The 26,009-nt window shown below is 34.6% G+C and overlaps 1 protein-coding gene across 2 annotated transcripts in view; it reads left to right on the top strand.

Moving 5' to 3' along the window:
* FSTL5 (follistatin like 5) overlaps positions 1-26,009 on the top strand; it is a 287,281-nt gene that overhangs the window by 83,682 nt on the left and 177,590 nt on the right. The window lies entirely within an intron of this gene.

Consider the following 26,009-nt stretch of genomic DNA (forward strand, 5'->3'; position numbering starts at 1 on the left):
AGGATATTAATCTTTGTTGTAGGAAAAACAGAATTTAGGATTTCAGAGGGATTTTGGAAGGTTGCAGGATCTGTGTTCATATTTGGTGTTGAAGTTGATAGATCAGCAGCTTGTTAATGGCTAAATGGGTCTTTCTTGCTTTGAATTTGGATAATTAAAAGTTTACTTGTGTACTCATCAAAGCATACAAGATTAGTTACTTTTTAATCTTCTGAATTCTAAGAGATGCCAGCCTGAATTCTGAGGTACACCTTATGCTAAGCATTTTATGCTGACAATGTCAACAATTGCAACATGCTTTTTTTGTGTGTGTGTAATTTGAGCACCCTGCAGATTTCTGGAACTCTGCCAATGCAGACTGAATATTTGTGACTACTTTGACAGATTTTGTGTGTGTTTTCATTGGTTAAAACAAGGTGGATTACTTTGGTAGGAGGGGATTTTTTTTTTTAATAAGGCGCTTTTTTATTAGCCTTTCTAGGGCTTCCTGAAAACATTATAAGCTCAGCAACTTCATAAAAAAATACTGAGGTACAGGTATCCATAGGTTGAACTGGGAGTGTGGAAATCTTCTAGCAGGAATACACATATGAATAATAGCAAGAGCTTAACTTTGTTCAAAACTGTGGACACTGTATAAAATTGATATATCCTCACAATATTTAGGCCTTAAGTACTTAGCATGTATTCTGAGGTAGTGAAAAATTAAAATGGGATTCTAGGAGTATAACATATAGGGCTTGCAGGGAATGGTTTGTGCAATAACAACAAAACATGAATGCTTCCATCTTAACAATCTCTTTTTAAAAAGACTCTGATGATGCAGTACTCTGATAGAAGAAATGACAGTAGAAAACCACAGAACTTTTAAATTTATGGGGCTAATTTCAGTTCTTTAGTATGGTGTATACAACACAAATAATTTCAGACCATGTCTGGGAAAAGTTACAGCATTACTACTTTTTTCCCTCTAGAGAAAGAGAGATTTATTTATGGAAATGAGACAATACTTCAGATAGAAATATAATCCAAAGGTTGCCTTAGGTTTTGTTAGCTCATCTTTATGTCTTAAATTCACCATGCTTCTTTCACACTTGTTGTGGACAATGGAGTACCTGAATGGTGTTCAACTTCAGACACCTAATTTAGATGCTGGATTTAAAAAGTAAAAAAGTAGGTTTTTCCTTTAGTCAATTACAGTCTTCAGTAAAGAACTAGGGTATGTGAGTGACTTTGTCTGAGACGCCTTCTGAAAACTCCTTAATCACGATACTCAAGTTCTCTAATTTGGGCTATAACTCCATGCCTAAAAATAACTTTAAATATTTAATTTTCCTTCTTCTTTCTCATCTTATGTTGGCTTCAATAGTGTTACACAGATGAAGTGGGGACAGTTATTTTTCTTTGTATTGTTTCGTATATATGGGCCTTATCAATCTCAATTTCTTCTATGTTAATTCACCTGCTTCATTGCTGTAGTAGAGCAGAGTGCTGTTAAAGCATTGTAAAGCTTTCTTTTATTTAACAATGTGACTATCTTCCAATATCTTCTATCTTTGTAACTGTCTTCCAACATCCACTATATCTATATGGTATAGGAGGTATGGTAAAGAAGATGTCAACCTATTTTTATATGATTTCTTTCTTTTACAAAAAAAATTTAAGCTAACCAGTAGTAGATGGCCTTCAATAAAGCTGAAGGTTCTGCCAGTTATGGGTCAAAAATATTAAAAAGCTAATAGGAAAAACCCTCAACAGTGCTCCTCCTGGATAGAGAAGGTGAACCCCATCACTGCTGATGGTGTCAAAAGGGCACTGCCACATGTCCTCCTTGTTAGTTTAGCTGACATCCTCTAGCACAAATGATGTCATTTCAAGGAGCTGTTTCTGAGACCATAAAAATTCAAAGAAGATCAGAAAACAAATAATCTGAGCACTTTGTTTAGGCTTTCACTAAATCTGTTGGAAGAGGCTAGTCTGAACTGGGGCATGGTGTGAGGGAAAGGAGTGCCTGCAAGATGCTGTTACATGATGGGATAGTCACTGTCAACAACTATATTAAGACAGCATTTAAGTATTTTTAGTTTCTGGTTCATTGATAATCACTGATTTTTCAGATCAACCTACTGTGTACTTAGCTGATTTTTAAATTTTTCTTTATTTTTTTCCTTTGGTCTACTTTATCTCTAACAAGGCCTGCTTTGAGGTATTTGTGCTTCAAATCCTCATACTGGGTTCTCTTTTCTCCCCTCTTCAGGGGGAAATATTTCTTGATGCAGAAATTTTAAGTTTTAGATTGGGTATGGAGCTCAAGATGAGAGAAGCTGAGAAATACACCTTACTTAAATGAGTAAGCTTACCAGAAAACACTAGTATTCTGTGTCTGGAGAATAAAATTTTAAAAGCTAATGCTCTATATACCAAATTAACATTACAATAGTAGCTAGGTAGCTATAATTATTTGAATAATACATCTTGTAACCAAATGATTTATAGTTGATCTCAAAAATCATGAGTTCTACATAATGGTTTGAAAATTGCCCTTTTAAACACTTACATGCTAAGTGAAGTTTAAAGATTGCCTTGCTAAATGAGAGATCTTTGGCTTATATGTTGAAACTCCATTAACATCACTGAGAAATGTGTGTGTCTTAGCTAAGCTGTACATAGAACACAGACAAAAATCATGAAGTCCTTCACAGAGAACCATTTCTTAAACATTTTGTAGTAGTCAAAGTTGTACTCTGCTGACCTTCTGGTTTTTTGTAAGCTAAAATTTCAAATTTTGATCCATTATCTGCTTTTAATTGTAGCTTATTTATTTCCAGATTAATTTTTTCTTTTTTTTTTTCCTTTCCACTTGCTATCTTTTCTTCTTCACATCAAATTAAATCACCCCTTTTTCCAAAATATGTGTGGAATACATGCAGAACAGTAATTGAAGTTGAAAGTTTTTCCTTGATGATTGAGACTGTTATGCAAATGTTGCATTTTTCACAGGGATCAAGATAATGGCCATACTAAATTAGAAATTACTTTTCCTCCACTCCTTCTATAATTATTCCCTCAGTTACTTATTGGCATGTCATGATGCATCAGGCACTGAACGATTTTTCCTACTGGCTCAGTTAGATGTTTAGATACCAACTGTGACCCTGAGAGTTAGTCAATAAACTGTCTCAATTTCTTCTCATATAGAAGCAAAATGAATTCTACAGAGAAGCTAATTACTTATAATCCCCTTTTCTATGAATTTAAATTAGAAGTATTTTGTATACCTGTAGAGTCCTCTGTTTCCCTCAGGTAAAGTCCAGTGTCCTCTAGCTGGATGTTAGGGGATGAAAATTTTGCAATCACTTTCAGAGGAGCTCTCAAGCCCAACCAATCTGAAAAATGTAAAATATTTAAGATTATTCTAATAAAGCAAGAGAACTCTTTAGAAAATATTTTGTGATCTTGTGATCTAAGGAACTTTCTAAGAATGATATTCATCTCAAGGAGCAAAAGAAGGGAAAAAATAAATGGTCAAGTGCCACAATGGTGTGTTCAGTGTTGGTAAGAAGAAGAAATATAAATGATGAACTAAAGGAAATATTAATGACAAAATTCAAAGTTTGAAAATTAGGTAATTCATTAGATCCGATATTGAGCCTATGAGCTGGGAAGTCTGATATGTTTTTTTTATATGCTGGGTGAATGAGTAGTTCATGAAGTGCATGAGCAAGGGAGCATGCAGGGGGTAGCTGACCTCTCTGCTTCCAGTGTCCTGAATGTTCTCAGGCACTTTGTGTTTCAGAGCAGCTTCTGCTGGGTGTAAGAAAAGCAACAGGAGCATCTGACTCACAGTGTGTTTCACACTACTGACTTACCTCTCCCTGTCTCTTGCTGGCCATAATTTAACAAGCCCCAGAGGATGGGAATTCAAATGGCCTAGAATTATTTTACTTGGTATTTCTGCCCTTATCTTTATTCTGTGAAGTGGCACTGTGAAATTAATGGCTTTATGCAGAACTTAGAAGGCTGGAAACATTATTCATCAGCTCCTACAAAGTTCAGTTGGACTCATGTGGGACAATGTCCTGGGTTGTGAATCAGATCAAGATAAGCTTCAGTTATATTTTTTGTGTTCACTGCTTTTACTCCATTTTCCTAAACCCAGGCCAGTAAGAGTAAGAAATTAAGTAAGAGATTAAAAACTTTCCATGACAAATTCGTCTTGTATTTTCTATGCACACTGAGCCTCTTGTATATTTTACATTATATTTATTTCCATACAGTGATATACTCAGTCATTGTGACAAATGGCAATTTGCTTTGAATCTTCAGGAATGTAGCAAATGCCCCTACATACTAAGAATTTTATAGAATATATGTACAATAGGGTTTACTTCATATGTAAGCTTTTTATTTATAAGTAGCTCCTGTGACATCCTTATGATATTAACATTATTTTAATCTCTTGTCTTTCTTTTTTTCTCATTTTCATATGGTGAATATTTTCATCTGTTAAAAAAATTGTGAGTTTCAGATTTCTTTCTACTACTACTAAAATATAGATATCTAAAGACTACTACAACATTTGCTTTTCCTCTGACTGTTCATGAAAGACAAAGTAGAAACATAGGTTGGAAAGCTTGCTCCCAATACTAAGTTGTTCAGGGCAGAGGATAAGAGCTGACTATGGACAAATTCAAAATAAGCATGAGCAAACTGGAAAAAGTTCAGAAGACATTAGCAGGAATAACCAAAAGTAGTAAATGGCTTAAAAAAGATATTGAAGACACCTTACAAAATCATCAGGGCAAGCGAAGAGTGGATATGAGTAGGCTGGCTTGTATTCCAAGAAAAGAAATAAAAATTATGAAATAAGAAAGCAGGAACAAATCCAAAGCAAGCTTTTGTGTTTAACACACAGCAGATCCTGTGAGTAAAAGCTACATAGGATTTCAGCAGCAGACAGTAAATACTAGGGGAAAGCCTATAGGCTTTTCCTTTTTAAAGAGGGCTGGGGGAATTAGTTGAAGGGAGCTAAATACTAACTATCCCACAGAAAAGATCTAGGATGCCTGTCTAGGCTCTACAGTGACTTCCACAGCATTAGGTCAAAGATTTTAATTCTTAAATTTTTGTGTGTGTTTGATTTGTGCCCTAGGTGATCTTAGATTGGTTCTTAAAATATTGGCACATTCATTCAAAAGCATGACATTTATTTAATCTTATTTGATGTTCATATACTTCAAAAGCAAGCATATAAGTCTCTGTCATCTTAACAGTTTCACTTCTAGAAATATTTCATCTTGTCTTTTATATAAATCTTAAACACATTATTTAAGTTTGATCATTAGCCATCTTTCAGAAGAAATTAAGATACTTTAATCTGAATATCAATCCAGTGTTTTCATTGAAAAAGAACTTTTTCTAAGATGGATTTGATTTTTTACTTTGGCTGTCAGTTGGCTTCTCTGTTGAAATTCTCAAAAACATCATTATTACACTCTTTCCAAAAGCCTGAATTTCTGCATGTAACATCACCCTTAAGGTTGCTGCCAATAAAGTGCCAAGCTTCAGCTGTTACTTCAGAAGTATGTTCAACACAAGCTGAATTGTGAAAAGAAATATGAAAAATCCTTTCAGAACTCAAGGTTTCTGCTTGATTTTAGAATGTTTGATAGCACATAGGAACTATTAGACTTAGATTACTAATCCAGCCTATGATCTACATATATTCACTTTAGTGCAACACTTTAGAAATTAATATTAAATCCTGAATTCATGCAGAGATACCATTAGTAATTGCATATCCAGTGAGTGGTAAAAATCACTGTTAATGCTACTTCTTTCAGCACTTTGTTAGAAAGTGATGCTCTAACCAGTAGAAAACTGTTTCTTTTTAATACCCTTTGAAACCATACTAAATTTTTGCACTATTCCTCTACTCTGCTTTCCCCACACAGTTAATTTTCCTGAGTTGCATTGCTCATGAGATTTGGAAAACTGGTGGTTTTTCCTCCAACATCTGTGCAAGATTTGTCTCAAATATCTCTCAAATTCCCCAGTGTTGCCATAAATTGTTTAAACTAACTGGCATGAAAGGCCAACATATGTAATATCTGCTGCTAGATCTGCAGAGTGAAGCTAAATTCAAGGTATTTATGAGAACATGCTTATAAGAAGCTTAATTTAAAAACTAAACATTCAACATTCCCTGCTTCACCACTATGGGTGATATTGTATCTCTCTGCACCTTAAGTCTTGAACTCTCTCTCTCCTCCTTTGCATTGAATTAATACCTCTAAAATGTTGGATGGGGCAATGACAATGGGGCAACTCCTGAAACAAGTTATGAATATAGGCTTGGCTTTTATTGCCTAGTTAAAGATACACTGCAAAGACATCCTTTATTTTCAATGTCTGGAACAGCCCCAATCTTTGTATATCAATGCCTTCAATGCTGGGATAAATCTATTAATCAGCTCTAACTTATTATGTATTCTACATTCATATAGTGATGAAAAATTAGTATTCTCTAGCTAATATCTGTAAAAACTTAATGAAGTTTAAAATTTCTTGTAAGGTCATCACTGCTGTTTGATACCACACAAAGAAGTGGGTCTATGGACATCACAGATTTTCACTGGTAGAAAATTTAAAAACTTTTAATTTTTCTAATAATGATGTTGAATCTGTTCAAAGAAGCTGTATTAATCTGAAAGCTGCATTCTCAAGTCTCTGCCAAGTCACTGAATCAGACAACCAACTATGTAAAGTCTTCTTCCTTGGAGATATTAAAAATCTGACTGAATGTGGTCCTGGACGACCAGCTCTAGGTGGTCCTTGAGCAGGGAAGCAGCACCAGATGATTTCTTATGGTTTCCTTCAACCTCAGCCATTCTGTGGATAAGCATTTCTGAAAAAACATCTTTACTTAATGCATCTTCAGCCTGATTTGAAGAAACAGAATGTAGCTCATGGTGCTAAAATTCAGCTGGTAGTTTCTGGTACTGTTGAGGAAGAAGTGGAGAGATAGAGGAACAGAAGCAGGAGTTCTGGCAAAGTATAATCAGTGAGCATATACTAATGCACTCCTTTGAAATCCTGTAACTTGGGCCTGTGGATAGGGCAGTGCCACTCACAGCACAGAATATTCTTTGCTCTCCTGCTTTTTCCATACTGTCAGAAATGTTGTGTGTTGCTAGCAGTACAAGGATTGTACAGGCGTGGTTCGAATCACGTCTCAATTTCTGTGCTCAAGTAGCCTTTATAAAAATTTTGGGAAAAGGCAAAATACAACACACAACTCTTTTTGTGACATTCTAAAATAAATATTGGTATTGGCTAGTATTGAGCATAGCAAATGTTTTTAAAACTGGAAGAAAACAGGCAACAGTAGTGCATAATGTAGTGGCAAAATGGCTTCTTATACTTCAATATAATTAAATAACTAATTTTTTACTATCAAATTGATTGTATGGCATAGTGAAAATCATTATACCATAAATCAAACTAAATTTTTTCATAAATTTATAGTAAATAAAGGAAGCCTTGTATTCAGGCAGACATTTACATGAGAAATATGATTTTAAGTTTAGAGTAAGCACAAAGTCTTAAACTACTGAATATTAGTTAGTCTAATGCGAACTTTAAAAAGCTTTAATTAAATAGAGTCAGAATTATCATTAGGTCTTGTGGGGATTTTTCTAATGGAACATATTGTTGGCCTTTAAAAATCATTTACAATTGGATACACATACAAGGCATTGGCATGATATTTGTAATTCAAGTTGGCTAGAGTATGGTATACCAACTTTAAAAAAGCCATAGTTTCACTTACAAAATCTGAATATTTTGAAGAGAAAAAGGCATGCAAAAATGATTTTTTATTTCCATTTCTGGCTCTAGTAGCTGATAATGGATGGGGTAAGTAAATTTACAGTGGATAAAACCTGTAAGTTAAAAGCTTTCTCTCAAGTTTGCCACTTACTCTCTTTTAATATTGGATGGTAGGTGGGGTTTATAGAAAAACGAAACTAGAAATGTAGCATTGTCCTTTCAGGGTAATTTGCTTGTTTTTTTAGTGTGTAGCACCCTAGTGGAACCTGAGAAATTGGTTTAAAGAAACTTAATGTACCCAGTTGACAGTAGCTAGTTTGGGCAAAGTGTCAATATCTGTAAATATTTTTCAACTGTGTATTTTTTTTTTTCCATTTTCTTGGAATCTAATAGTGCAGAATACAAGTAATGAAATGCAACAGCCAGGTGCTTCCAAATTACATTTCTTAGTAGATCGCTACCTAGGTTGCTTCCAGTTTTTCCCTTTGATTTGTCTCATCTTGTAACTAGAAAACAAAGAAAACTTCCTGCCACACATGCTTGTGATGGAGCTATCATATTATTATTATGTTTTGAATTTTTAAAGTTATGGTCTGAGCAAGTATTAGAAGCAACCAGAAAATAAGTAGCCATAGGCACTTTCTAAAAAAGAAAACTTGAGCAGTATACTCTGTCAATTGTTTCATAAAGAGGTAAATAAATGAAGTAACATGATTTTGATGAACATTGTATATATTCTATTTATTGCCAGGACTTGGAAGTTCTGATTCACGTTAGTTAAAAAAATTAATTATTTATACCACTATAACCAGGGTTTATACTGTTACTTCTATAACAGAAAACATTGAAAGATAAAGATAATAATTTAAAGTTTGACTGAGACCTATAATATGTTGATTCAATTACAGCATTTTTTTGTCATGGAATTGTCTATTATACAATACTCCTTTTGACAAAACTTCAGTTAAAGTAGATTATATTATCAGACTTTATCCTGAGACAAAACAAATGTTGCTCATATTTAAATTTATAAGGAATGGCCCAAAGAATTCTCCAGCTGAAACTGATTTTAAAAGATTAATGTAAGAAAATCAAAATAGTCAATTTTTGCCTCATTCTAATTTATTTTTATTCTTGTTTGACCCTGAACTTCTCCATTTTGCTTTTGAAACCAGAGCTTTGTTACTGATTATTCATAATAATTTATATGAAATTTATAAAATTTGTATTATTTTAAGTTTTTACTTTTCATGAAGAAAGTACTCTTTCTCATTGGCCTTAGCAAATGTACTTGCCCTGATACTCATGCAGAGAGAAAATAAAATTTGATAAACTGGGTGATGAAATCTGATTAGATCCTTTAGCTTTCTCTTTATCTGGAGTGATTATGTGGATTTAATTTAAAATTGTTGAAAGCAAACAGAAATAAAGGAAAACAGATTACAGCAAAAATAAGTTAAACTGTAGCCCTAAGAAATAAACTAAAGTAAAATTATACAAAACTTCCTCTCACTAAGAGTGATGTTTTATATTTTTGCATGTATTTGTACTGGCTTTAGGTGCAATTAAATCCTGAACTATATACTGCCAAGAAAGTTTGTTTCCCTCAGGGCTGGAACAGATGGTGGAGATTCTTTTTTTTCTTCTCACCATTTAGAGACCAAGTCTGCTGAATCTCTACAAGGAAAAGTGTTTATGCCAAAGAAAACTGCTGATGTTGGCCTTAAAGCAGTAGAATTCTTAGCTGTTTCCACTACAGGGTTATTACTAAGAATCCTGGTAAACAGGCAATGCATTGAAGTTTTGCTATTAGCTGTGCTTTAATGCAGGTTTGATATCTGTCTAATAATGTTTGTTGTACAGAATAGAAAAATGCTATTGACTGATAAAACTGCAAGTTTTCACTTAGTATTCCACCTGTTCGTCAGGATATTTCACTGTGCAAGGAGGAAGCTATGAATTAGCATTTCCCAGTCATCACTTTGTTAATTAGAAGAATAAAAATCTAAATGCATGGAGAATAGCAGAAGTGTTGTTAATCATGAGTACTCCATACTCTTAATTCCACCTGGAAAATGAAAATAGAACACTCCTGGGATTTAGTAAAATGGCAAGCCTTGTGTATCACTAAAAAAAAAAAATCTGAAAGAGGGAAAAATATCCTTGCAATGTTAAATACTAATTATGGTCAAGAAGTTTCATTAGTGCTTCTAAATTTAAGACAACTGCTGAATGGATCAGTTCTTTGTTATTTTCCTATTCCATCTTCTCCATTATACAAGTCCTTGCCATTCAAACAGAACATAAAGATTTTTACTGGTCCCTTATGATGCAAACTATAGTTGTACAATCATCATTTCAGAGATGAGCTCTGTGTGCTCTTAGATTTGCTCTCACTTTATCACAATTGTAGAAGCGTCTTGAAGTGTATTTGCTTAAGCAGATGGTGAATGGCCACACTGGGAATATATTTATCTTCTTTACTGTATGATGAAGTTTTAAAGCAGACATTTTAGCTATGGTAGTTGGAAAAACATACTTATGTGATAAATCTTGTAGGGAAAAAAAACTGGTAAAAGATTTAAAAGCCCCTAATAATATTGAGTACATGAAATTGGAACATATTGGGTAGTTGAGTGAGCACTAATGGCACATACAATATATAAGAATGTTAATGCTTTCTTTCATTTTTACAGTATTTTACAATTAAAATTTTTAAAGGAAATTAAAAATTACGTGTTTCAGATTTTCGTTTCCAAAACATCCCGAAGTGCTAAGGATTACAATTGGACAGGGAAAACCTTCTAGTTTATATGGGAGTTTCTCTAACACTATCATGTCAGTAATCTCAGGATTTAATTCAATCCTCCCTACTGAGTCTAATGAAGATTAGGCTCATTGAAATCAGTAAATTGATGAATATTTGTTTTATTGCAAGCATGAAAGTTGTAAAAGGGGGCTCAAGGGAGAGAATACTGGGTTAGAAGTTCGAAATTAATACACCACAAAGAAAAATTTAAAAAAGCACAAAGAAACACACACCCAACCCCCCAAATGTGAAAAAACTGTTGAAAATGCACTCTGTACCAAAAGCGTGATGCAAACTTGAATATTGTTCTGAAATGGTCTCAGGATTTCCCTGAAACATAAATCCAGTTGATTTGGCAAACATTACAACTGGTGGCAGTTCCTCATTCATATTGAATGGGATTTTTCTACTCTGTATGTTATGGAAATTTACCTCACGGTTTACCTAATTTTTTAAATATCTTCTTTTATGGATCCTTTAAAATATTTAAAGGTTTAGAAGTATTCTGAAATTGTTGATGCTTTCCAAGGGTAGAGTTAGGCTTGCTTTGCTTATAAAGAATAGGTAGGTTTTTTTGTTGGTGTTGTTGTTGGTTTGGTTTGGTTTGGTTTGGTTTGGTTTGTTGGGTTTTTGTTTGTTTGTTTGTTTTCTTAGTACTCCTTATATTGGAGAAATAGAGAAACAGAGACATTTTCATTAACCTTTTTCTCTCAATGAACTTGGAATAGGGCATAGTCCTGCTGCTATAGGAGCAGGAAGAGTATATATGCCAATGATAGAAAGACACTGGCAGGTTGTCTGTTAACAGTTGATGGGGGGGACCCAGGAGGTAAAATGAAATAGCCTGTTACAAAAACTTACAAACTTTATTAATTTTTGTAGTTCACAGATAAATGGGGGTAAGTCTAGGCACAATACATATAGCCATTTGAGTAGTCTTGATATTATCTTTGTATAACCAACCTATGCATGCATATACTACTTTGACATCAGTTAAAAAATCTCTCACATTACTCCAAAAATAGTGTTGAGGAAAAAAAAGGAAAATTATTGCTTCATTTCTTTAGTTGTTTTACTCTATAGGAAAGCATTAGTGGTGATGGTGGCAATGAAGACATTTTTAAGTCTCATGGGATGCGGGCGTGTATCATAATATTTCTTTTTCATACCATGAATGATGTGTAGATGGGGCCGGTCTGTGGTGCCTGTTTTGCATCCTTGATTCTGGAAGATGAAAATCTGGGTATTAGAGTAAAAAGGGCTGTTGTCCTGAACAATGCTATTGTTTAGATGATCAAAGGCCTGCGACACTAGGACACATTGTTGATACATTTTCAGTCTACATGTGCTTACTATATTTTCCTGAGTTGAATACAAATTTTTCACAACAAATTCTGGACCTTATTTGAAATTAAAGGAATTTTTGAAATGTGAATGCTGGTGCATGATATCTGATGACACAAAACGTTAATGCAGAGTTCACCTGATGAAGCTTTGGTATTTGCAGTATTTAAATACTCTTTTATAATGCATCATTTACAGACTTGAGTTTTCAGTGCAGAATATGAATAAGGTGTTATTTCTAAAAGACACAGAATAAATCAAACAATAAAGGATCTTAATTCTCCTTCTTGTAAAAGCTAGTGATTGTACATAAGATTACAAGTGAAGGTGAGATAACTTCATTTTAATATGGTAACCCTTCTTATTTGCTTATTAGACTGGTGGATAAGAGGAGGTTCACTTTGCAAGAAGTTGAATGCAAATGTAATAGAAATTACTTGTGGAAGTAAAAACTAACCGGAATATTCATGGATAATTCTTATATTATTACTTAAAAAAATATTTTAAATGCCAATTCTTTTTTTTTTTTTTTGTAATTGTAATAGTGGCAGCAAATGGATGGACCAAGCTTTTCTTTGTGGAGATCTGAGTAGATCCAAGAGTACAAAGCAAGGATTATTAATCCCCAAAAAATGTAGAATAAGCCTAGTAACTTCCCAGAAATTGCATCAGTTTTAATTTATTTACAATCTTTATTTATGAGGAAGTAATTATAAAAAAAGGTCTCTATAGAAGCTAAATATGTAGATTTGAGAGATGTCTTTCATTAAACCAAAAGAGTTATTATACAGACTACATAGTATAATCACAATTTTGACCAATCAAGATGGAGATAAATTTTTTATAAACTTTGAAAACCAAGTTTTTGGGGTGAATTACTTGGATTTTCTGTTCTAAGTTTCACTTCTTTACTTTTTACTTTGCTGCACACTGCTAGGTTGATGGGTCACTGATGGGTTGATGAGTTGATTGTTGAAGGGTGTATGGGTTTATTTTTTTTAAAATTATTATTATTTTTTATATTCTAAGTTATTTGCAACAATTTTTACGTCTCTGCTTATTTGAAATTGCTGAACGGCTGAGAAACTGAGATACTAAGATGGAAATAAGAGTAGAATCAGTCCTTGAAAAAAAAAAAATCAAAACCAATCAACAAAACAATACCCCCTCCAGACAAGAACACTCAACAAAGAAAAGAAGGTGTCAGGCTGAAATTCCTGTCAAAATAAATTGTAAAAAATGGATCCTACAGGCATTTCACCATTTTCCTTGGCATACAGATGTTGGCTACTCAAGTCTGTGAATTGGCTGGCCTTGTTGTTTCCAGTCTCTCAGTCTTAGCAGATCAGTAGTACTCAGATGTGCTATAAAGATCTTTTCTGATCTGAGGTGTTGGAAAAATAGAAAGTTATCAGTGAAGAAATCAGTATGCAAGTAAAAGTCTGTACAATTTTCTCATTATTTTTTCTGCGTTTCTCACTTACTGCTTTCCGTACTTCAGCAAAGTAGGAAGGTTCTCTTAACTTGATGAAATGTACCTCAAGCAATTGACTTTCATTGATTATTGAAAGCACAACTCATTCTGAATACTCTAAAAGTATTCTGAATGCTGAGATGAGGCTATACACAATTTGGTATGCTTATTTCTATATATGTTTTGATGTTCAAATTAGCACATTCCTAGCATTAAATTTTTACTCTTTGCATTCTTTAAATACTCCTAAAATGTGACTCTGAGAATAACAGCTCAGGCCTCTGAAATCTAGACTCTATTACAATTGCCAGGGAAGTGAATTGTGTTCTTGCCTTTGCATTTTTGTGCTCATTAGTAATAGAGGAATATGATGTTCAGCTGAGCGTGTAGGCTCAGGTAGTGCTAATACGTTTGTTATTGAACACAGGGACAGATTTCTTGAGGAATTCCATTTCCTGTTGACTTTATGTTGTTGACTTTATATTCCTGTTGACTGCTGGTATTTTTTGGGTAAGTTTATTTTGTGGGTTTTGCTCCTGGTGAGACAGTCCTAACTTGGATAATTTTTCTGCATCAATGACTCAGAGGGATTTATTTTCTCTCCTGAAGAGGATGCACATCTATTGTGTGAAATCTCCATCTTCCTTTGTATTTTAGGTAATAAAATACGAAAGAAATTTTCACTGAGTCTGGACATTTTGTTGTTCTACTTTGTTTTGCATTTTGAAAACTGCATCACTGAGTTTCTCTTTTACGTGACAGGTGTGACAGTTGAGACAAATTGCTGTCACACCTTTCAGTGTTCTGTTATTAAATATTCAGGATGTGCTTGGTCTTTCTTGAAGTGTCCTTGGTCAATGTTTTCTTAAGGCTGAACTTTTCTTTCTCCCCTCCATCATATCTCAATGTCTGTAGAAAGAATCGTAATGCTCTGAGATTTTGATCCTTGTGGTTTTACCTGCAGGCAGCTAAACACCGCACGAAGGTGTTTAGAAAATTAACTCAATCCTAGCCCAAATTAGGACACAGTGGACTAATTTTGTTGCGTAAATTCTAAGGTTTTACTCTGCATCACTTCTTATAGTTCAGTAGCTGCTGAAGCCTGGGTTGTCTAGCCAGCTTCTTTGAGTCCATGTATAAAACTGCTGAAGAAAATTCTTAGTTTTTGGGATAATTTAACCCACAAAGATTGCATATAATAGGTGTGTACATGCAAATCAATAAATAGTATTAAATTTCTGTTTGTGTATTAATACATATGAATATGTTTACAAAGACACATTGGCTGTGAAATTGTGTTTTCAGAGAAGGATGATTTACAATTGCTAAATGTGCATAAATTTTTTAAAATGTAGAGTGACAACTGTAACCAGAAGAAATTGGTAGTAATTAGCCAGTGATCAATGAATATATGCTATCACAATCCTTTGGACCTTCTAGGGTCATGAGATACAAATGCCATGAGGAAATCATGAGTTTTTATAGACAACTTTCATGATATTTAAAACAAAATAGAAAACAACCCCAAGACCCCAAACCAATGAGTTTTAGCTTTGGGGGAAAAAAAACGGCAAAAAGCTGGGGTGGAGTAGGAAAAAAAAGAGTTTCAAGTAGTTAAAGAGGATAAGAACATTGCAGTTTATACATGGAGAGAAGAGATGAGATGAAAAGTATTAAAAGTTCTTGAGGTTCTTAAGGGAAGAATGAAAATTTTCTCATTCATTCTGCATCTGCTTTTACTTTCCACTTTTTCTTGCTGTCTCAGCATAGAGAAGTTGCTATGTTTTACCTTCCTCTTAAATATCTGGTTTTTTAAAATATCTGTTTGTTAAAAAAATAACTTTCCAAATTAAGGATTTATTTATGGGAACCTTGATGGGTTTTCATTGTGCTGCTGAGATTGAGTTTTCATCTGTTTTGAATCTTTGCAGGGAGTATTTTCATCAGTATGAACACTAAATGACCAGTTCAGACTTGCCTATGGAAAAAAGTTCCTTGATTACTTGATAATCCTCTCTGCTGGTAATAAAAATTGATCTGCTCTGGGCAGCATTTTTAAATATTTTGGTGATCTGAATTTTCTTGACTGCTAATAAGATGCAGGAAGATATATTAAATAGCTTTGGGATACATTTCAAAGTACAGGCATTTAATAGTATTTTAACTACATTTACAGGCAATAGCACCATTTTCTTAATAGCACCATTTTCTTAAAGGTAGGATCTTATCAACTGAACTATTTTCAATTTCCTCACTGACATCCAGTATCAACTCTCAAATACAACTCATACCATTATGACAGTCATAGCAATTCAGACAGTCTAATAAATATACAATTATTTTCTTAATTCACAATTTAAAAACAATGTCTTTAAACAGTCTTCCACACCGTTTTTATGTGCTAATTCATAAATTTGTATATGTATCTGTGTGCCTTTTGCTGTCCTACTATACTTTGAGAATACACAATAATTTGCTTGTGATTGCAAATCCAAACATGTTTTAATTTTAATTGAGTTAATATTAAAAGAAAAGAAAAATTTACATTTCTGGTAAATTATCTGGTACATAAAATATCTGTGGCTAAAGTAATAACACAAAGTTTGTCTATAGATAGATACACATACAGTGCTACTTATAACAAAGATAGGACAGTGTGGCATTTCTGATTTAAGGCTTAATACAACAGCCTTTCATGTCAGTCTTTCATGTCACCTCAGGAGACACTCAAGCAACTCAACATTGTGTTAAGACAGCTAAGAACACTGACCAGTTTAAATGACTGAGTTAACCTAGTATCATCAATTCATGAACCTGAAGGACTGAGCTGGCAAGAGATAAGCTCTGTAGAAAATTGCTGCTGTGTCATGGAAGCAAAATCATTTGCATTTTCCAGTGCATAACAACACATGTAATTTTTATGAAGGCACAATATTTCTTTCAACTCAATTTCTCCTGCTGGGAATAGGAACTGCTTTCAATGGTCTGCCTGAAGTAACATCACTATTATGTTTCTGTTCTACTTAATTTGCTAATTTAGAGAATAATGGACACTGTACTTATCTGGAGTTATATTAGTGGCAGTCAGTAGAAGAGTCATGGAGCATGTCAAACAAAAGACAAAGTTGTTGGGGGAGGCTCCATGTGTGTGTATTCACTCTCCTTCTCTCTGCCTCTCCTTCTCCCTTTTTCATAGAACCACAGAATGGTTTGGGTTGGAATGGAACCTTAAAGGTCGTCTAGTTCCAGCCCTCCTGCCAGAGGCAGGGGTGCCACCTACTAGACTGGGCTACTCAAAGCTCCATCCAGCATGACCTTGGGCACTTCTGATGGCAGACAGGTGTAATGTCCCTGTGCCACTCAGCAGGTCTGCTTTTGTTCTGTCCCTCTGTGGAGCACACTTTATACACTACAGGCTAGTCTTACTCTAGTTACTCAGATAGCAGCTACCAACCACCTCTTCAAAGTGAACATGAGGCTGTCAAGTGCCTGTTTTTACCAATGTGTACTTTTCCAGAGTGGGCTTACAAATGCCATATTTAAATGCATTGTAATAAGTCAAATTAAATATCTGAAATAGCCTAAAGAAGTGTGCATGGCAAATCAGTTTTGCTGTGCATAATATGGAATTCTAATGGTGAGCTAGTAGATGATTTATGGCTTTGAAGTGGTAAGTTTGTACTCATTTTAAAAAAGCCTGAATTATGAACATTTTTTGCTGAGACAGGTACTCAGTGCAGTAGAGTACTCATATGTTCTAAGAAGAAAGGATTAATACCTCTCTAGCCATACTGAGAACAATGTCCAGCAGGGGGAAAAGAGACTGAAAATGAAATCTGAGAATGAGTGTCAGTGATGGATGAGAGGAAAAATCCCTTAAGAATTATAATCAGAGTTCTAGCAGGAGGAATGGATGAACCTGTGACTTAGGCAATTCTAATGCAAGTAGTTGTAAAAGAATGTATCTCTGTGTACCTCAATCAGTGTGAAGGAAGAAAAAAAAGCATAAGGTTTAAACTCAGAAAAATAGGGAAGTAAGACATCATAAAGCAAATAATTTCAGATTTACTGATTGCAACCTGCAGTACAGTTCTTTCTGTGAACACAGCATCCACACCTTGAACAGGGAAAGTGAGTTTGGAATCTCAAGAAAAATGTCTTACACTATATAACTTGTGATTGATACACAGAGTTGTTCTATATTTAAAACAGATCTTTAAAAGATCCATTTCTGAGGTCTGAATCCTTCATGTGATCTGTCAAAAACAAGGAACAGTGCTATTTTGACTAAATAGTTGAGAGCAGTAATGATGGAGGTACCCAAGATGTCCTTTGTCAAGTCAATGACTGTAAGAGCCAAGAGGAAAAGCAATTGCAGGAAAACCACATGAGATCTTTAATTGAATAGCCAGTGATTGTCTGTACACTACCATAATCCTTAAACTGGAATTTGTAATTTATGTGCTAGTGATTCTTTCAATAAATTAATTAGATAAAACTCCCTTGTGTTCCTACTACATTTAACATAAAGAATTTCTGATAGTATAGTCGGCTTTTGTGCAGTGCTGGTTTGATGCTGGATGGCAAAATGGACTTTGAAAATTAAATACAATTTTTTTTAATGCTTTTCACTGTAGAACAAACAAGGGAGAATTAGGTGTGGTCACAATTGTTGAATTTTTATATGGAAGTTACTAATGTTCAAGCATACTAGGCTGACTATTTTTTGTAAGAATTTTAATTTTATGCATGAAAAAATAGACTTGTTTTCAGGAAATAGACAAATTTGTGACAATAAATTTGACTAATAAGCACAAGATATGCAAAGTATATTTTGCCAACATCCATTTCATATTTTGTGGTACATTATGCAAGGTGAAACTGTTAACTTTTGTAGTTCGAGTTAATGATTCTCATAATTTCTAAATCATTTATGAGCTGCAAATATCCATGATAAATTGGCTGAAGTTTCATTTTATAAATTTGAAGGTACTATTTGACTTGAACTGGTGATCAGATGCTTGGATTTTACTTGCTTAGTGGTTTATGACCTGAAGAATATTACTTAGCTGATGTTTCCATATGGAATATATTTTATTCATCACAGCAGACTTAATGATTCTAAAGAAGGTTGAAAAATGAATGTGCATGGGTTTTGTGATGATGTCACGAAGAATGATTGTAAAATGTGTTTGCAGATAGCAGTAGCAATAGCATTGCATAGGAAGTTTAATTCTATGTTTTCTGCTTAACAATACAGTCTACCTTACTGTTTGAGACACATTTTTATCACATAAGTGATAACACTTGTATCACTTCCAATGATACACTTATAATTGTTATCTGCCATTTTTATGCTTTAGAAAGCAAGCTTTGACTTTTGTGGACCAATTCCATTTTTTTGTCCTTTTCAAAAATTTGCTCAGATTTCTCTCAACCTGTTGGTTAACTTGCAGTGTTGCATGCTTAATGGAAGTTAAATTTGACACAAGATAATCTCCAAATATTTAATCTGAACAGAATGTGCTGAAGTCCAGAGATGGAAAGTTGCACAGATATCTATTTTTTTATTTAGTTCCTGCTGGAATTTAATTAGAATAGAGAACAAAGGAGTAGGCACCCATGCCACTACTCACAACAATGTAGAATTATAGAACGTTTTGGATGGGAAGAGACCTTAAGAAAAACTAGTTCCAATTGCTCTACTGTGGGAAGGATGCCATTCGTGAGACCAGGTTGCTCAGGGCCCCATCCAACTTGGCCCTAAACATAGAATCACAGAATGTGCTGAGTTGGAAGGGACTCACAACATTTATCAAAGTCCAGCTCCTGGCCCTGCATGGGGCAACTCCAGGAATCACACCATGTGCCTGGGAATGTTGTCCGGACATTTCTGGAACAACAGCAGTCTTGGTGCTGTGACCAGGCCCTGTGGAGCCTGTTCCGGTGCCTTACCACCCTTTGGGTGAAAAACCTTTTCCTAATATTTAACCTAAACCTCCTCCGACAATGTCACACCATTCCTTCATGTCCTGCCACTGGTCACCACGGATAAGAGATCAGTGCCTGCCTCTCCCTTTCCCTTCAGGAGGAAGTTGTAGACTGGGATGAGGTCCCCTCTGAGTCTCCTCCTGGCTGAGCAGACCGAGTGACCTCAGACACTCCTCATTTGGCTTACCTTCAAGACGCTTCACCATTACTGTTGCCCTTCTTTGCACATTCTTTAATAGTCTAATGACCTTTTTATATTGTGGTGCCTCAAACTGCACACAGGATTCGGGATGAGAGCAGAGTAGAGTGTGAGAATCCCCGCCCTTGCCCAGCTGGCCATGCTGTGTCTGATGCCCCCCAGGACAGGGTTGGCCCTCCTGGCTGCCAGGGCACAATGACTCGTGTTCAACTTGCTTTTGACACCACTAGGTCCCTGTCTGCACTGCTGCCCTCCAGCCTCTGACACCCCAGTCTGTCTGTACATCCAGGCATGAGCCCTCCAAAACCTCTCTTCTCAACCTGTTCAGTGGTTCACCGTAGTGAAGAATTCATAGTGAATAATTTCTTCCTAACATCCAGCCTTAAACCTGTAATCACAATTTAAAACCATTGCCCCTTTTCTTGTTACTATCTGGCTGTATACAAAATCCTCCTCTATAATTTCTATAAATACTTACCATATAATTTGCAAGTATTTCTTTCAATATGATGGCTAAAATAGATACAGCATTAATAATTCTAATAGATCCATATCCTCAGTGACAAATTTCTCTTGTCTAGGTTTGTTCTTTTTTTTTTCCTTCTATGAGTATAATCCTATAAAAATATCTGTATAAGGAAATGTAGATACATCTAGAGATTGATCCAGTTGATGTTCCTTTAACAATAATGGCTATGTAAATTACCATGGTTTTTGGTGGGTTGTTTCTTGGTTTGGGGTTGTTTTGGGGTTATTGTTTTGTTTTGTTTTGGTTTTGGTTTGGTTTTGGTTTTTTGTTTGTTTGTTTTTGTGTTTTTTGGTTTTTTGTTTTGGTTGGTTGGTTGATTTAGTTGTTTTTCTTCCTGTTTTTCTACTAATGTGCTTGGGAAAACTAGCTTGCAATGACAGCTGCTCTGTACACAGCGTAATATGTATCTGTCCTATGAGAGTAACCGTTCAATTTCTCTTAGAATGAACTAGTTAAAATATTAGTCTGCTCCACATTCTAGGTTTAAAGATTTTAATTATTTCATACTTTTTTCTAATTGTATTTCAAATATTCTATACTTTAAAATTTGCAACTTACAAATGTGTCATAAAATCTACAGAAGTTAGGATTGTAGGGAATTAATTGTTGGATTTTTTTATTTTTTATTAATTTCTTTGTGTTAAGAAGTAATAACTGACTGTAAGACAAGTTCATGTTCTTTTTTTTTGGTCAATACACACGTATTAGTTTCAGTAGGATAAACACAGTTCAGCCTGTAATTCCTTATTTAAAGTGTCCAAAATGGGATTTTTGGGGTTTTAGACAGTAGATGATAGGTTTGCTGTGGTCAGACATGTAAAAGTTACTGAGAGATTTTTGAGTTACCCAAAATGTATCTGAATCCTGTCCCTAATGGGCCCATCACTGCAGTGGGTTCTAACAGGCTGTTGGCTGAGTCTCCTGGCTTGCAGTAGGAGTCACAGAAAGCTGACTCAGCTGAAGCCACTGAGTATTTCCTCCTTGGCTTTGTTATGGCCAGTAAATTTCATCACAGCGGGAAGGAAAGAAGTTGTAAGGAGGCCAAAGTAATCCCAGGTATCACATCACTTGTTTCAATGTCAATTGGCATCACTTCATAAGAACTTAATGTATTCTGTGTCCTTACCTTACATCAGCAGTTTACAGGACTTGAAATTACATATTTATAACTTAAATCAAATCTCCAGTGTTGGAAGAAACCGGTTCTGAAATTACTATGTGTTTTCTGGGTAGAGACTATGGCTTTGGTGGTAAAGGTTTAGTTGAGGGTGTAGAAAAACATTATTTGTTAACTTTTTAATTGATACTGGCTCAGAAAACTCTTGCAAGTAAGCAGTATTTTTGTGTAATAGCCTTGTAATATTTGCAATTACAATAATATTTACAGTTCCCTCCCATTAATTTGTGTCCGTGTCTTGGTTTGAAAGGTAAGAAAAGCAGGAACCTCTCTTGAAATGGACAATGTAAATACTCTCCCTCCAAATAATTATAATTTTGAAATTAAGGAGCTCTCAGGCAAAGATATGGGAATAGGAATAACAGTTCTTTACTAGGAAAAATTAAAAATGAAAATACAGTAATACAGAAAAAAAGAAAAAAAAATCCAAAACACTGGCAGAGTCAGAATACAACCTGACACCCTGTCAGTCAGTGTGCTGATAGCAGTCCCATTAAATGGTGGCTGCAGTCCTCCTGGATGACAGATGTGGTTCTGTTGAAGCAGTGCTCCTGTAGAAGGGTGCAGTTTTCCTCCAAAGGTCCAGTGATGATGTGGAAAGGTCTGGTTTTCCTCTGGAATCCCGTAGAAAAAGGCTGCCCTGATGTTCCAAATCTCTAATTTTATTTAGGTAGGAAATGCTTGGCTCCTCTCCCTGGCTGGAGCATCTCCCAATGGGATGATGTAATTTTATCAGTCATGCAGTGGGACTCAATGGCCCATTAACAGAAGATATCTCCCTGGAGGAAGGATGGGTTGTGTAAAAGATAAAGAGCACTGCCCCACCTGGTTTCAACAGATAGTGATAGAATACATACTTTTGGTTACATCCTGCTTTGCAAGCGAAGACAATATGGCTTGGATTTTTTCAGTTCATTTTTAACAGAGTTTTAATCAAAAAACATTGACTAGCAGGAATGCTGACTGTATCTAAACTTCACTACAAGTTATTTATTTCTAGAAAAGTGCAGCTACATATTGAATGTAATAAATTAGCAAATTCTTTGGAACAAAGAACTTTAGAATTGGCATGATGGAACATTGTTTCACTCCTGACTTATGATAAATAAAATGCTTGTTGACACTGAAATTTATAGCTGAGTTTATTTTAAAAGTTGGAACAACAGAAAAATCTCTTGAGAATTATCAAGAATATAATTTGCTATAAACTAATATGTTTTGTCTTATTTAGAGTTATTTTATGCATACCTGTCCTCAGACTAAAAGATAACAAATGGTAGAATGTTGTTTTGCTTCAACAGTTTCAAGTTCCAAATCTTGCATATGTAATAGCTAGCAAATATGGAAACAGTCAATGCTTACTTTGGCTGATATATTTAATATTTTATCATACTTTAATAAAGCCGTCCTTCACAAAGCTACCATATGACCTATGCTGCTGATGCTTTCTCAGTACATATATGTGTAGCTATCCAGACACAAAATGTATTAATTAACTTATAATAATTTTACACAGAAATTTAAGGATAACAACTGAAAACTTAAGTTTTTAAATCACATTTTTATTTCTCTCCCACACATACTTTTATAGCTATGTTTCTCGAGATTCCAAGCAATCTGCTCAATTGTCGTGATTTTATAGCTCCCCTTCTCTTTTATTTGAGCATTAAATATTAGTACTATTTTTCAAAGTAAAACTGCATGCTGAGGGAGGGGAGAGATTGGTTTTATTCCTCTATGCACTTATGCAGTTAGTCTCCTTGGCTGCCTTTACTCTTACTTTTTCTTTATGTAATTTCTTCTTCATTTCCCTTGCATATTGCTTTGTCCATTCACTTGTACATGATTCATCAATGAAAAATATCCTTTGTTTACAATTTTTTATCTGTATTTTGCTCTTTTTCAGTTAACTTTCATGCCTGGGTAGCTCTTTTCTTTTGCATTTGGCTTAATGTCATCTTCAATTTTTTTCAAATCCGAACATAATCTAAAGTAGCAGTGAACCTTCAGTGCCGAGAAATACAAGCCTATAGTTGCTGAGTCTGAGAAAGCACACACTTTCAAATGTATCTTTTTTTTTTTTTTAGTATTGTTCCATGGCTTAGCTCTTCTGCTGAATGTGTGGGTGCTATAGCGCATACCTTGCTGACTTACTGTATACATATTATTACTGGCACTGCATATAATATGGTAAAATCAAGTCAGATGATACATTTGTGTAGTTTGATAATAGTGAATACTTCTAAAAAGAGAAGCAAGAAATAGAAGATGGATTGTGTCATTCTCACAAGTATGTCTTCCCAGATTCTGGTAACTAGGAATTTAAGGACTGGGAACTGCCAGCTGGCCTGTTCTGGAGCTAATCCAATTTATGCTTTTGTTTTATGAAACATTCTGTAAGAAGGAATTTTTAAATTGAATTGTGCCATATATGGGAAGGTCTTCCTTTTGGGTTTTAAATCTACTGATTAGAAAATTTATTTTCAATTCTATTCTTTGAATGAGACAGATAATTCATGGCATAGCTATACCCCGCATCACTTGGGATTTTCAAGCTAGTAAAATAATTTTTCTATGCCAAATCTTGCCTTAAATTTTTTTCTAAGATACACTGGGAAATAGTCCTCTCAGAATATAGCTATTTGAATATGTTTTGCTTGTCTTACTGTTGCTGTTTTCCTTTATTTATTTTTAAAATTATTGTTAATGCAGTATTGTATAGCAATTAGCTTCAGCATATCAAACTCTATGGGACTTGGGCAACATATGTACATCATTTTCAAAGTAAATGTCCCAGTTCTCTTTCCTAATAGGAAAATGTTGTTGCAAAGGATTTTGTTTCTGGTGTTTATTTTGATGTTTAGGTAGATAGATTTCCATAAATAATTGTGGAAAATTACATTTAAGCAACAACACGAAGTAGTATAAGGTTAAAATCTATGGTGGTAGCAGAAGAAATGCGCTGGGAAGATTCATTTAAATAAATAATGGTAGAAGAAAGGGTGCTAATAAGTCACGACAAGCAAAAAATACTCAAGGTATGAGACGTAGGTAAACCAACAAGAAGCAGACAGTTGCATAGTAACCCTCATTGTAAATACACATTTCCTCTAATCCCAGCCAATTCCACCCCAATCCCTTAGAGAGTAAGGACTGAGTTGTTTATTTGTTTTATTTCACTGTCCCTCTAAAACTGCAGTTTAACATTTTAATGCAAAAAATAAGTATGTGCATTTCAGAGGATCTGAGAGCTTGTTGCTGCCAAAGTATGTGACTGTCACAAATATCCTGAGTTAAATTGCTTGGAATCTGCCTGGCATAGAGTCAGAATTGTTCTTCTGTGTATTTCACCTGTAGGGACTACTTCTGCTAGATGTATATTCAGAGCAGCTGTAAATTTTATTGAAACGGAGGTGTTGGTGTCCTGCTTGCATTCATCATGTGATGAGAAACAAGAATCAGGCACCCCTTCTACTTCATTTGGGGTGCAGACTAACTCAGGAATTGTAGCTCACAACTACATTTGTTAAGTTTGAGGGTTGACCTGTTCTGTTCTGGTGCAAAGCCATTATGACAGTCAGTGGGTCAGAAATAGTCTCTAGGTTAGTAGTTGGAGCACTAATGTGGAAAGATCAAGTCCCAATCCTTATTCCAGGTACTGTTTTAAGCTACAGGAATTCAGCTGAAGAGAAAGGTAGTGTCTTCATAATACTCTCAATTCTCATAGCTGAGAAATCTTCCTGGAGATGTGGCATCCTAGAAGGAATAATTTGTCTAAAGAAAGTTTCAAGTTTTTAATTTTTTTTTCCCACTACATCCGTGAATGTCTCAGTTGTAAGAAATATTCCCCAATGTTTTATTTATTAAAGCCGCACTCCATTTCTGGATGCATTGTGACTCTAAGGGCTTTTGTAAACAGAATCTACATTAATTTAGAGAATTTAATACTGAAATGGTGTAACTAAGGGCAAAATGTGGCACAAAATGTGTTTTGATATGAATGTGATGGTTATGATAGAATCTCTCAAAATTCCTTAACTATGATTATTATAGCTAAAAAACTTTAGGGATACAGTTAGCTGGCTTGCCATAATTAAAGCAATTTCTTATTATAATCTGCCTTTAGTCAGGCATACCTGAGAGCTGAAATTAACCTTTTTAAAATTCTCATCTTTCATGCCTGAGAGGCCCTTGAAGTGTGAGTGTATTAGAATGACTTCTTTGCTTATTTTATTCTGCAGTAGAGATCTTTTTTTTCTTTTCATGGTGAGTTCTTAAGTCAGCTCTCTCTGAAGTACATCTTCTATATATGTACATTTGAGTCCAGATAAGCTAATTACTTACAGGATAAAGTGGACTTAGTTTGTAAGAAAGCTAGAATTTGATTTTGATTATTTTTTCTAGTTCTAGTCTCATTTACAGTTATTATAAATATTATAAACTATTACTGACAGTAGAATTTCCAGTTAGAATACCCTCAAATATATCCCTGCTATTTAAAACGTATTTTGTAGAAATAGGTGCTACAGACACAAAATACTAAACAGTAAAAGTCCTGAGATATCATTTCTCAACACTTCAATTGATACTTTTGTTTAAGAGTTTTTGGTATTCATGCTTTCTCTTAGCTTTTTGCACTGGTTTCCTTTTCTCAGG

Source organism: Sturnus vulgaris, chromosome 4, assembly GCF_052056855.1.
Source record: "Sturnus vulgaris isolate bStuVul1 chromosome 4, bStuVul1.hap1, whole genome shotgun sequence".
Taxonomy (NCBI): domain Eukaryota; kingdom Metazoa; phylum Chordata; class Aves; order Passeriformes; family Sturnidae; genus Sturnus; species Sturnus vulgaris.